This window comes from Melanerpes formicivorus, unplaced genomic scaffold, assembly GCF_026170545.1.
Source record: "Melanerpes formicivorus ecotype bairdi unplaced genomic scaffold, bMelFor1.0.p_v2 SCAF_25, whole genome shotgun sequence".
Classification (NCBI taxonomy): Eukaryota; Metazoa; Chordata; class Aves; order Piciformes; family Picidae; genus Melanerpes; species Melanerpes formicivorus.
Window position 1 is genome coordinate 4,473,673 of NW_027142377.1, and position 12,380 is coordinate 4,486,052.

A 12,380-nucleotide genomic window follows, 5' to 3' on the forward strand; every position below is an offset into this window, starting at 1 on the left:
AACAGGCTTCTTGGAAAGGCTCAGGAGACTTTCAAGACTCATCTGGATGTTTTCCTCTGTGACTCACCCCTCATCCTGTTTTGACAGGGAGGTTGGACTCTGTGATCTTCCAACCATTGTGTGACTCTATGATATATATATATATATATATATATATATATACAGACACACACATATATATATATCTTGTATACTGTTAATGATAGAATTTGATTTTGTTTCACAGGGGCTGGTTGTGAAAGGATGAGAGGGGAATGGATTTAAGCTGGAAGAGGGTAGATTTATACTGGGTATTAGGAAGAAATTCTTTACAGTGTGGGTGGTGAGACCCTAGAATAGGTTGCCCAGGGAGGCTGGGAATACCCCCTTCCTGGAAGTCTACAAGGCCAGGCTGGACAGGACTTTGAGCAACCTGGTATACTGGAAGGTGTCCCTGCCTGTGGCAGGTGGCTTGGAACTAGATGATCTTTAAGGTCCCTTCCAAGCCAAACCATTCTATGAATCTATGAAGATGTGAATAGTTGCGAAGAGTAATTTCCCAAACTGAGTTTGCCAGCTTTACAAAAGAAGAGTATCAACAATCCTAGTTTTTAATCCATTAAAAAGCTCTCAGAACATTAGGACTGTACCACCCAAATAATGAGAATAACCTTTCCTGCCTGGAGAACTGCATCCAGTTCTAGACTCCCTGTTACAAGAAGGATCTGAACATGCTGGAGCATGTCCAGACGAGGGCCACAAGGGTGATCAGAGGGCTGGAGCTCCTCTCCTATGAGGACAGGCTGAGAGAGTTGAGGCTGTTCAGTCTGGAGAAGAGAAGGCTCTGAGGAGACCTTATTGTGGCTTTCCAGTATCTTAAGGGGGTCTACCTGAAGGCTAGCGAGGGACTTTTCACGGTGTCAGGTAATGATAGGACTAGGGGGAATGGATAAAAATAGAAATGGATAGATTCAGATTGGATGTTAGGAGGAAATTCTTTACCACGAGAGTGGTGAGACACTGGAACAGGTTGCCTGGGGAGGTGGTGGAAGCCTCATCCCTGGAGGTTTTTAAGGTTAGGCTGGTTCACAGTATCACAGTATCACAGTATCACCCAGGTTGGAAAGGACCTCGAGGATCATCGAGTCCAACCTGACACCGCAGACCCCATGACTAGACCATGGCACCAAGTGCCACGTCCAATCTCCCCTTGAACGCCTCCAGGGTCGATGACTCAACCACCTCCCTGGGCAACCCGTTCCAATGACGAATGACTCGCTCGGTGAAGAACTTCCTCCTCACCTCGAGTCTGAACCTCCCCTGGCGCAGCTTGAGACTGTGTCCCCTTGTTCTGGTGCTGGTTGCCTGGGAGAAGAGGCCAACTCCCTCCTGGCTACAACCACCCTTCAGGTAGTTGTAGAGGGCAATAAGGTCACCCCTGAGCCTCCTCTTCTCTAGGCTAAACAATCCCAGCTCCCTCAGCCTCTCCTCATAGGGCTTGTGTTCAAGGCCTCTCACCAGCCTTGTTGCCCTTCTCTGGACACGCTCAAGTGTCTCAATGTCCTTCTTAAACTGAGGAGCCCAGAACTGGACACAGTACTCAAGGTGCGGCCTAACCAGAGCAGAGTACAGGGGCACTATGACCTCCCTGCTCCTGCTGGCCACACTATTCCTAATGCAGGCCAGAATGCTATTGGCCCTCCTGGCCACCTGAGCACACTGCTGGCTCATATTCAGGTGGCTGTCGATCAGCACACCCAGGTCCCTCTCTGTCTGGGAGCTCTCCAGCCACTCCGACCCCAGCCTATAGCTCTGCATGGGATTGCCATAGCCAAAGTGCAGCACTCGGCACTTGGACTTGTTGAAAGCCATCCCATTGGACTCTGCCCATCTTTCCAGTCGGTCGAGGTCCCTCTGCAGAGCCTTTCTACCCTCTAATTGACTAACATCTGCCCCTAACTTTGTGTCATCTGCAAACTTGCTGATGACTGACTCTACCCCTTCATCCAGATCATCAACGAATATGTTGAAGAGGACAGGGCCCAGCACTGATCCCTGGGGGACACCACTGGTGACTGGCCTCCAGCTGGATGCGGCACCGTTCACGACCACTCTCTGGGCCCGGCCCTCCAGCCAGTTCCTAACCCAGCACAGAGTGTAGTGGTCCAATCCACAGGCTGACAGCTTAGTCAGCAGTTTGCTGTGGGGGACGGTGTCAAAGGCCTTGCTGAAGTCTAGGTAGACCACATCCACAGGCCTCCCCACATCCACCAGGCGGGTCACCTGATCATAGAAAGAGATCAGGTTGGAGAGGCAGGATCTGCCCTTCCTGAATCCATGTTGGCTGGACCTGAGCCCTTGGCCATCCTCCAGGTGCGCAGTTATTGCTGCCAGGATAATCTGCTCCATCACTTTCCCTGGCACTGAGGTCAGGCTGACTGGCCTGTAGTTTCCAGGTTCCTCCATCCGACCCTTCTTGTGGATGGGGACCACGTTGGCCAGTTTCCAGTCATCTGGGACCTCACCAGTGAGCCAGGACTGGAGGAAAATGATGGAGAGTGGCCTAGCTAGCACATCCGCCAGCTCTCTCAGCACCCTAGGATGGATCCCATCTGGTCCCATGGACTTGTGGATATCCAAGTGGCTCAGCAGGTCCCGAACTAACTCCTCATGGATTTCCAGGGTATTACTCTGCTCCCCGACCCCAACGCCCAGCTCCGGAGACCACTCGTCCTGAACTCCTGCCTTGCTGTTAAACATTGAGGTAAAGAAGGTGTTCAGGACCTCAGCTTTATCCTCATCCTCAGTAACTGTGTTCCCCTCCAGGTCCACTAGGGAGTTCAGGTTCTTCCTGCCCTTCTTCTTATTGTTAATATATTTATAAAAATGCTTTTTATTATCTTTGACTGAGGTGGCCAGCTTCAGTTCCAGCTGGGCCTTAGCCTCCCTAATTTTATTCCTACATAATCTAACAGCTTCCTTGAACATACCTCGAGAAGCCTTCCCCTCCTTCCAAAGGTGATACAGCCTCCTCTTCCCCCTTAAATCCTCCAGGAGCTGCTTGCTCATCCAGGCTGGTCGCCTTCCCCGCCGGCTTGCCTTCCGGCACATGGGAACCGCCAATTCCTGTGCCTTCAAGAGCTCCTGTTTGAAGTAGGTCCAACCCTCCTGAACCCCTTGGTTCATGAGGGCTGGTACCCAGGGGACTTTGCAGACAAGTTTTTTAAATAGGCTGAAGTTCGCCCTTCGGAAGTCCAAGGTGGAGGTTCTGTTGGTGCTCCTCCCAATCTCCCTGCATATTGAAAACTTCACTATCTCGTGGTCACTGCACCCTAGGCAGCCTCCCACGATCACATCTCCCACCAGCCCTTCCCTATTGCAGAACAGCAGGTCAAGCAGAGCCTGGCCCCTGGTAGGCTCGCTTAACAGCTGTGTCAGGAAGCAGTCCTCCATTCGCTCCAGGAATCTTCTGGACTGCCTCCTCCCTGCTGAATTAAGTTCCCAGCAGATATCTGGGAGGTTGAAGTCACCAACAAGGACAAGATCAGATGATCTTGAGACAGCCTCCAGTTGCTTGTAGAACAACTCATCAGCCGCCTCATCCTGGTTGGGTGGTCTGTAACAGGTTGTGGCTCTGGGCCACCTGATGTAGTGTGAGGTGTCCCTGCCCATGGCAGGGGCCTTGGAACTAGGTGATCCTTGAGGTCTCTTTCAACCCTGACAATTCTATGATTCTATAATTTAGAAGGGTAAAGAAATCAAGCAGAGATGGAACTAGTTCATGGTCTACAGCTGGTTTGTATGAAGGAAGGGGTCTTGGTGCACAGCTGAGTTTACAGCATTGGCTTTTGTCGGAACTCTTAGGTAGGCTTTTGATTTATTGACAGGCTGCTTTTTTGCAAGTATTTCCTTTAAACATCAATGAACACTCATTCATACTACCTCATGGATTTTGCATCAAACTTGAGGCTTTAGCAGTTACATGAGTCATGCAGAACTGCATGCAAGTTGAAGTTCAAGACCAAAGTTAGACGTTTTCACAAAGGACAGTTACTGTTTACCAGCACCATATGGAATTGAATAGAATTGCAAACAACATGTCTAAAGCTTATAGGAGCTGCATGCTGGAGGATTACCTGTCTTATTTAAGTAGGCAAAATATTCTTCTGTTTAAAAAGACAAGAAGGGAAAAAAAGACCCTGATAAACAGTGTCTTTTCATTTGTACTGACAAGCTTTTGTATTTTGCATGAGTAATTTATTCATGCAGATAAATGCAGAAAGGTGACACAGGAATAATAGAAGCATCACATATCCCAGTGACATGGCTGGAATATTTAATGACTCTGAAGATAAATTTGATTTCTGTGGAATGTGCAATACATGCATAGCACACAATAAGATGGTGATATTGTGTTGATCTAAGCTCCTGATTATTAGATAATTTTGTTAGGGTGTCAAAGCAACACATTAACAGAGAAAACTGCACAATTATTTGGCTTGTGTGTACTTAAGTTGTTTGATGGAAGCTCAGTAATTTATTCAGCTAAACTATGCCTGGGTTTTCTGTGAAACCTCACTGATCTATAGTTTAACTTGTTTGACTTCATAATGTGATGACAACCTGCAGCTAAATGCCAAAAGGATTTACAGGTTAACAAAGATGAAGTGAAAAATTGTTTGTGCCAGTAAATGGGAGTTCAGTTTCTTTAGCTGTCGAGTTTGTGGATGGATCTACACAGTTTTTCCTGTCTAATGCAAATTAAATGTGGTGAGGTTTTTTTTTTTCCTCTTAAAAACTACATATTATTACTTAAATATAAATCTATGAATGTCTGCTGGGTTGAAATTACTCCCAAAATAAAATATCCAGACCAGCTCAGTTGGAAAGCAAATGAAGCTGTATTTACAAGCAAAACTACAATCTAGAAACATGAAATGCAATGAATATGTACAAATTCTACAATATTTACATGTATTCACAATTTATAAACAGCAAAAGAACCACCCTGGGCAAAACCAGAGGGTTACCAAGAGCTTCGTCTTCTTCCTCTGCTTCCCCCCTGTACCTGGGACAAGAGAAAAGAGAAGAGCAGAGAGTAGCTTGTTAGGACTTAGCCACAACAAGAATGCAGCCAAGGCCAGCAACAGCCAAGCAGAAGCACTAGCTAGTATCAGCTAGAGTGAAGAAGTCAAAAAGAGAAAGAGTAAGTTTACACAACTAAGAATGGGGCTATTTAGACCTTAACTATTTTCTGTTTTACATCCAATCATAATTTGTTTACATTCTACCACTTTCTACTCAATTTGTGGAAAACCTGCCTAGGCATCAGCCTAAAACTGCCACAGAATGTAGGTAATGCCAGTAGCTTTTTTGCACTGTGGTTGTCGGGCTAGCTTGCATAGAAACCCAGAAGGAAAAAAGATAAAGACAGCCAACTAAAACAGTACCCTAAAGAATTTTTCCTCTTGTGTGCTCATAAAATTTTTAAGAATTACAAAATGGTCTGCAAATTAAGAATCTAGGGAGATATCCAGGAGAGGAGGTCTTTCTCTTTAGTTAGTGTCATTTCGATGTTTGGCACATTTTGTCTCCCAGACAACCTGTGACAGAACAAGAGGACACAGTCTCAAGCTGCGCCAGGGGAGGTTTAGGCTGAATGTTAGGAAGAAATTCCTCACAAAAAGAGTGACTGGCCATTGGAATAGGATGCCCAGGGAGGTGGTGGAGTCGCCATCACTGGAAGTGTTTAAAAAGAGACAGGATGAGGCACTTAGTGCCATGGTTTAGTTGATTAGATGGTGTTGGGTGATAGGTTGGACTTGATGATCTCAAAGGTCTTTTGCAACCTGGTTAATTCTGTATTCATCCTTCACACTGGCAACCCTTCCTCCTGGTCTGCTTGTGCTGGACTTGTGCTAGAATGTATATTAAGGCAAGTAGCACACTTTCCTGCAACAAAAGCTATTTAGAATTAGTTATGTTGAAGGAAGGGAATTGGAGAGGAACTCAAAACCACTTCCTTGCATAGCTCTTTTGAAAGGTAACTCAACAAAACCAGCAAAAGCTGCGTAAGGAATCACCAGGTGATATTTTTGTATCACAAATTTGAGTTTGAAGTAGTAAGATCTGAAGGATCTTATGCCTTCAGAACACAGGATAAAAAACAGCTGAAAAAAAAGGTGTCAGTATGAATACAAAGTGTTTCCTTATGTTGATTGTAGTCATAGAATGGTCTGGGTTGGAAGGGACTTCCAAAAGTCATGTAGTCCAATGTAGTCCAACAGCCTTCTGCAGTAAGCAGGAGCATTCTCAACTAGATTAGGCTGCCCAAAGCCCTGTCGAGTCCCACTTTGACTATCTCCAGGGATGGAGCTAAAGAATTGCTGTAAGAATTTCTCTAAGTACAAAGTTCACATGAGTCAAAAGAAATCAAGAATCGGTAAGCACAGATTTCTAAGGTCATTCAAAATCTACCTGGATGCTGTGCAGTCTGTTGTGGATGAGCCTTTTCTGGCAGAGGGGTATGACTAGATGATCTCCAGGGGTCCCTTTTAACCCCTGTCATTCTGTGATTTACTGATAATATGCATTAAGACAGTAGGAAATCTGGGTTTAAATCAAGCTTCAAACATTCTTGTCCTTTGTACTGCTACTAAATTACATTGGTTCTGGTTAAATACCCTCCATAGACGAACTCATGCTTTCTGCATCCATGGTTTTTGGAGCTTTGGAATCACAGATGGTGGGTACCCTCTGCCTTTTTCCATAGGTAATTTGCTTTTCTCACCATTTCTGCAGTTTATTTCTTGCATCCATGTAAATTAGTGATGTCTGCAGTGTCCTTCAGTTTTGCCTTTTGGTTGTGAATTCTTGGTGAATGATTTTCTTTCCTAATCCCGTGATATGCTTGGGTTTGGAAAAAAGCATTTTCACATGTCTTTGAAATCTGAGCAGTATAGATTTCTTTTTCTTTTTCCCCCAGTAGATATGAAACATTTGTTTCCAGTGATTTAAATGGAATACATAATTGGAGGAAACCCAATTAAGATCCTCTCCCCTGTGTACAGTTTAAATCTATATCTTTTGTAGAGAGCTTAATGTTGGTGCTGGGCCACTGAGTATCCTCAGATGCTTTTCTGAACTCAGGCTAGAATGGCATATTTTCCATAAAACCAAAAGCACCCAAAGCACCTGTTAGCATAAGGATCTGCTCTAATGTGTTCTGGTTAAATATTAATGCAAAGACTTTTGCCATTGAGTGTTTTACCCATAATTTCTTTAATTTCATGTTATGCCTTTTTTTTTGCATAATTCAAATGCAGACATCTGAACATTAGGCTGGCTAAGTAAATTGTCGTGTTTCCCCAGAAGTGTCTGCACAGTGTATTCTCAGGACTGGGTGCCAACAGCTCTCTCTTTAATATTTAAATAAAACAATTGAGCTTTTGCACTGGAAAGGGTAACAGAATTCTGTTTGTTGAAAGGGCAGCTGTGGTGGTTTGACACCACATGGAATGTGGAATTTGCCCTAAAAGGGTAAATAACCACAGGTACTCAGGAAGTTAAATGAAATTGTTGTTTACAAAACCCCACAAACTAAATATAAAGGCATAAAAGGTAATAAACACAGGCAAATCCATATGTACATATACAACTAAACAATAGCTCAGCTATTCCCCTGTAGACAAAGGAAGCCCATACCCCCTTGAACAAAGCCCAGAAGGCTGTGTACCAGCTAAGTTATCTCTCTCTCCGCCCAGACAGCATTCTTACCAATAGCCTAAACAATGATCAGTGGAGAGAAGCGAAAACAAAGTCCAGAAGGGAGGCAAAGAGGGGAAAAAACAGGAGAGAAGAGAGAAAGAGCAAGCTGTGCTCCCAAACTGTATAGAAATTGGCAGAACCTATGAAATGGAATAAATTTATCTTTTGCATTCTGTTTAGCCCCTTTGAGATCATTCATCCCACTGCACTTGAATTCTCTGGAAAAACTTATTTACAATTAGGACACTAGTCCCTTAACCTGTAAGAGCAGTGTACTAACTACCCTGTACTCTTGATGTGCCAGCCCAGTAGCAACATATGCTTCACTCCACTGGTAGAATGGTCAGGGAATGTTAAAAGCAACACTTGAGCTGCTTTTCTTTTGTAATTTAACTCAATACCCTCTTGGCTAAAAAAGTAAACCTGTGTGGTTCCACTTTTGTGTGTGCATTTAATGAACTGTATTTAAAGAAATCTTATATATCCTAGTGTATTCTTTATCAAAGGCAGTTCTGTATGGTGAAGAATAATTCTACAGCTCAAGTACTTCGGACAATGGTTTTGCTCTGAAACTGTCAGAACATCTCAGCTGTGAGCTTTGAGATGCCACCATATCATTGAGCAAACTCAATCAGTGCAGAAGGGATGAGATTATGCAACAGTTCTTATATTGTAGAATCTTAGAATGGTTTGGGTTGGAAGGGATCTTAAAGATCATATAGTTCCAACCCCACCCTCATGGGCAGGAAAACCTTCCCCTAGACCAGGTTGCTCAAGGTCTTGTCCAGTGTGGCCTTGAACACCTGCATGGACAGTGACTCCACCACCTCCCCGGGCAGCCTGTTCCAATGCCTGAGCATTCTTTCAGGAGAGAAATTTTTCCTAATATCCAATCTAAACCTGCACTGGCACAATTTCAGGCCACTTCCTCTCATTCTTTTACCTGATTCTAGGACAAAGAGAGCAAGGCTCACCTCATTTCAACCTTCTTTCAGAAAGCTATAAAGAGCAATGAGGTCTCCCCTCAGCCTCCTCTTCTCCAGACTAAATAGCTGTTTATATTAAGTGAAATGCTCCTTTGTGGATAATTCTTGGCTTGCTTTATTTTCCACAGTTTATGAAGGCATCTTAAATATTGAGAGAGTATCTGTACGCTTTTCTGTTCAAGCCTAATTTAAGATGCATGTGGTGCATTCAGCTTTCTTAAAGTGTAACTTGAGGGTTTCATAAATCTTCTGAATTAGTATGATTTTAATAGGGACAGTGACCTTTCCTGCTCTTGTCATTTGACTTACGGATTCACTGCTTCTTAAGACTGTGTTGCACAAATGAAAATGAATCAAATCCTGGCTCAAACCTAATAATTTCTCTGCCTTACAATAGCTTCCAGACCTTCAATTTATTTCAAAAAAGCTCTGTTTTCCTTTAGAAACTTCCTTCCTATGCTATCAAGACTGAAAAAGGGGCAGTTTGGCTACTTCTTTCCAGCCTTTTTTCTTTTCTTTCCCTGACGATGGGAGCAGAAAATAATAAAGGTCTATTGTTGATTGGGTTTTTGTGATTTTTGGTTTGGGGCCAAAGGGCACAGTTTGATGTTTGGAAGCTTCCTTGAAGAAGCTTTCTGAATCTGGAATTAAATTTTGAAGTCTAGCAATGATTCCAGATACCTGATTAAGAGACAGGCTTTTCAGTGAATTGTATCTGAAGAGATAAACTAATTTTTAGCAAGTATTAAAGGAAAAAAGACCTGTAGTTAATTGCAGCTCCTGTCTGCTGCATTTATTCTAATGCCTCCATTGACAGGATGCATTCTGTATGAGAATGGTAGTCATTTACAAAATGAAGTTTTGGAAAGTCAATTAATTTGTGTTCTTTAATTTTAGTTCTGAATAAATAAGCAACACATCAATTTTAAATTACAATTGCACAAGCTCTGAATATAGCAAAAACCTGGTTAAATATTAAAGAGTAGCAAATGAAGAAGCATTTTTTCTTTGTTCTTAATTATTTGTTGAGATATTTTCCCCACCCAGTGGTAATTTATTTTGCCTCCTGGGATGCTTGTGTCAGGAATGTTGGCAAATGTTTTTGTGTATGCTGGGGGGAATAAAATTGTTCAGCTCTTAGTATTATATAGAACGTACCCTCAGCAATTTTGCTGATGATACCAGACTGGGAGAAGTGGCTGGCATACCAGCAGGCTGTGCTGCCATTCAGACAGACCTGGACAGGGCAATCTAAAGAAATTCAGTAAGTGTGTAGTCCTGCATCTGGGGAAGACAGCTTCGTGGATCAGTACAGGTTGGGTGCTGACCTGTTGGAGAGCTGCTCTGCGGAAAAGGACCTGGAAGTCCTGATGGACAACAGGATGACCATGAACCAGCAGTGTGCCCTTGTGGCCAGGAAGTCCTATGGCATCTTGAGTTGCATCAAGAAGAGTGTGGCAAGCAGGCCAAGGGAGATTCTCTTTGCCCTCTACTCTGCCATGGTGAGGCCACATCTGGAGTACTGTGTCCAGTTCTGGGCTCCCCAGTTCAGGGGAGAGACAGGGTCTTGCTGGAGAGGGTACTGAAAAGGGGGACAAAGAGTATTAGAGGACTAGAACATCTCCCTTATTGAGGAAAGACTGAGAGAATTTGGTCTTTTTTTAGTCTGAAAAGAGAAGTCTGAGGGGGGGATTTCATCAATGCTTTATAAATAGTTAAAAGGCGGGTGTCAGGAGGATGGGACCAGGCTTTTCTTGTTGGTGCCCAGTGACAGGACAAGGAGTAATGGGCATGAACTTGAACATAAGAAGTTCTCCATCTAAACGTGAGGAGGAACTTTTGTGATTTAAGGGTGATGGAGCACTGGACCAAGCTGCCCAGAGAGGTGGTGGAGTCTCCATCTCTGGAGATATCCAAGACAAGATGTAAGCAGGTGTGACATTTTATTACATTACACAGCAAAGTTATATAGTCTATCAGAAGGCACACGTGTCACATCTTAATTGGTTATTGTCTACTGGCATGCATGTAATTAAGGCATACAATGGGTCAAAATAACAAAACAATGTTTTAACACATCCAACCAAATTCTGCCTAATTTCTCTCCTTCAGTTACAAGATGTCTACATTCCTTTCAGAGTCAAAGACTAAATATAGCCTTCTCTAATGTGAGCAAGGGCAAATCTCCATAGCCTTCCAAAGCTACCCGAAAACAACCCTTCTCCTACACACTTTGAATGTCAGAGAGCTACAGGGCAACACCTTCCTTCTGAATGCTGGAAAGTTTTTCAATTCATGCATGACCAGAGCAGGATTCCCTGGTTTTCTTTTGGAGTGCCTCTTGTATGTGGTGCCATCGTCCTGCCTTGCCCAGATGTATCCATACTTGGAGTTTTTTCTCAAATGGGATCAGTATTGACAATGTTTTGTGCTGTACAGGAAAATGAGATACTGCATGGGTGTTCATCTTTCAACTTTGTCAAATTACTGTGCTTGGGAATAGAGTAGAATAGACCAGGCTGGAAGAGACCTTTGAGATCATCACATCCAACCCGTCATCCAACACCATCTAATCAACTAAACCATGGCACCAAGCACCCCATCAAATCTCCTCCTAAACACCTCCAGTGATGGCAGCTCCACCACCTCCCTCGGCAGCACATTCCAATGGGCAATCGCTCTCTCTATGAAGAATTTCTTCCTAACATCCAGTCTAAACCACATGAAACACATAAAACTACCTTATCTGGGTTTTTTTTGGGGGGGATTGTTTGTTATCTGGGTGTTTTTCTTAGTGTGGTGTCTTGGTTGGCTCTGCAGAGGGCATACTGATGACTTGGAGAAGGAGTTGTTATGCTGCTGCCAAAACCCCCTTTTTCTGTGTTAAAAAGCACCAGGAGAAAAGTCTGTGCTCTTTCAACACACAGAAGTGATGCTTACTGATGTTGCCTCTCCTTCATGGGTTGTCAGTCTCCCTTGGCTTATAAGAACTCAGCTGCTTTATGTAGAAAACCACATTTGTTTTGAAAGATGGTGTGTGTATGTGTTCACTGTCTCTGTTGCTGTTATCTTCCAGGCCTAGGAGCCAATAGGATTTGGTTTCAACTTGAAAAGTAAATTTCATGAGTACTGAGACTTATTTCAAAAGCAGAACCAATTTGTTGTTGTTGTTCTTACAGTATTTCTGGTCAATACTGCATCGCATGATGCTTTAGCTGAGATTGAAGTGTCCCACTGGCAGTCCTGCTTCATCCTACAGATGACTATAAAGGAATTTGGAGGAATTCAAATTATATGCTGCAAATATTTCCTACAGTGCTTAAGCTTACCAAGTTCTCAGATATCTTTGGGGAGGTTATTGTGCAAGGTTCAATTTATTTTAGAGGATTGCCAAAGAGTTTTTAGTTTTCTCCTCAGAATTCAGCATGGCTAAAGAAGCGGTTTAGATTCTCCTTACCATTATACAAGGTGGTATGGTAGCTTGCTTTTAGACAACATTGCTTTGCTATGCTTTTGATTGATCTTTCTTATCTGGTGTAGTTCAGCTGTTTGTCTGGTTTCTTTCAAATAACACCTTCACAAATGTCCAGAGCAGAAAGCCTGGAACGCTTCACAGAAATGCAACAGTCACATTGAAAATGTAAGGGG

General features: G+C 43.4%; 1 protein-coding gene across 8 annotated transcripts in view; it reads left to right on the forward strand.

Annotated features, from left to right (window-relative positions):
* Positions 1–12,380, forward strand: part of KIF16B (kinesin family member 16B) — a 173,003-nt gene that overhangs the window by 62,509 nt on the left and 98,114 nt on the right. The window lies entirely within an intron of this gene.